The sequence below is a fragment of the Chaetura pelagica genome, unplaced genomic scaffold (assembly GCF_000747805.2).
Source record: "Chaetura pelagica isolate M959 unplaced genomic scaffold, ChaPel_1.0 scaffold330, whole genome shotgun sequence".
Taxonomy (NCBI): Eukaryota; Metazoa; Chordata; class Aves; order Apodiformes; family Apodidae; genus Chaetura; species Chaetura pelagica.
In genome coordinates this window covers 1,338,814-1,340,439 of record NW_009951918.1, presented here as the reverse complement: position 1 = coordinate 1,340,439, position 1,626 = coordinate 1,338,814, and the positions used below count along the sequence as shown (strand labels likewise).

The window sequence follows — 1,626 nt, the reverse complement described above, 5'->3', positions numbered from 1 at the left end:
AAGAGTGCTGAGGTAGTATTTTACCTTGAGGTAGTCTTCATTATTACTATAATAATTTTAGTAATGTTGATAGTAGCACTTAGGTCACTATATTGTTGATAATATATTGTTACAGGTTTGTTGTGAGTTTTTTTCATGTCTGGAGACTTTACAAAGCAATTATAGGTAGAAATGTGTCCTGAAATACACAGTTTTTATCCAAGGAAGACAAGTCACAAGACTTAGTGATAACTTACTATTGCTCAAGCTAGTATTATACTGCATATTTTAAATAAGTTGTCTCAGGATTTTTTCTCAGATCACAAGAAAGAAGAATTCAAACATTATTTGCAGTCAAATCCTTCAGTATAACTGTCATCATCAACTTCCTTCAAGAAAAAGCAGTACTTCAACCCAACATCATGATGCCAACTAAACCATATCCTGAAGTGTCTTGTCTATATGTTTTTTGAATACCTCCATGGAAGGTGACTCTTCCACTTCCCTGGGCAGCGTGTTGAATGCTTGACCACTCTTTCAGTAAAGAATTTTTCCCTAGTATCCAATACAAACTTCCCCTGGCATAATTTAAGGCCATTTCCCCTTGACCTATCACTTGTAATGTGGGAAAAGAGACCAACCCCCACATCGCTACCACCTCATTTTGGGTAGTTGTAGAGAGCAAGAAGATCTCCTCTCAGAATTTCTTCATCCCCATTTCCCTTGGCCACTCCTCATATGACTTGTTTTCTAAACTCTTCACCAGCTTGGTAGCTCTCCTCTGGACATACTCCAGCACCTCAATGTCCTTCTTGCAGTGAGGGGTGCAGAACTGAACACAGTACTCAAGCTGCGGCCTCACCAGTGCTGATTGCAGGGGCACGATCATTTCCCTGCTCCTGCTAGCCACACTATTTCTGATTCAGGCTGGGATGTCATTGGCCTTCTTGTTAACCTGGGCAGAAGAGGTTTTTTCCAACCTAATGATTTTATGATTTAATATTTTTTCTCTCAGGTATTGAGGAGAAAATCCTAAAAATGGTCATTTAAACCTACAGTATATTTTCAAGACAATGCAAAGTTTACAATAAGATTTTCTACAACATTTTGGGTTCAGCTTGCTCAGAGATACAAAATGTCAACTGCCCAGTACTATGTGCACAAGAGAAGTTATTATGAGATGGGAAGTAGTACCAAACCACACTGTTACATTATACAACAAGCAACAAAGACTTGGACATTTAACATACATTTATTTCTTCTCTATCTAAAAATGCCAGCATAACTTCATCTATTGCACAGTCATGTGCATTTGTTCAGAAATTCAAAAATAGAAATTTGTAGATAAGCTGATCAAGTATGGGTTTGGTGATCAGGTAGTGAGATGGATCAGGAACTGGTTGAAAGGAAGGAGCCAGAGAGTTGTAGTCAATGGGGCAGAATCTGGTTGGAGGTGTGTGACTAGTGGAGTCCCACAGGGGTCAGTACTGGGACCGGTGTTGTTCAACATCTTCATCAACGACCTGGATGAGGGTATAGAATGTACCCTCAGCAAGTTTGCTGATGACACTAAGCTGGGAGGAGGGGCTGACACACCAGAAGGCTGTGCTGCCATTCAGAGAGACTTAGACAGGCTGGAGAGTTGGG

The 1,626-nt window shown here is 40.2% G+C and overlaps 1 protein-coding gene across 1 annotated transcript in view; it reads right to left on the bottom strand.

The window, feature by feature from the left end:
• LOC104386430 (chromosome unknown open reading frame, human C9orf85) overlaps nt 1-1,626 on the bottom strand; it is a 12,804-nt gene that overhangs the window by 4,516 nt on the left and 6,662 nt on the right. The gene's annotated exons all lie outside the window — the stretch shown is intronic.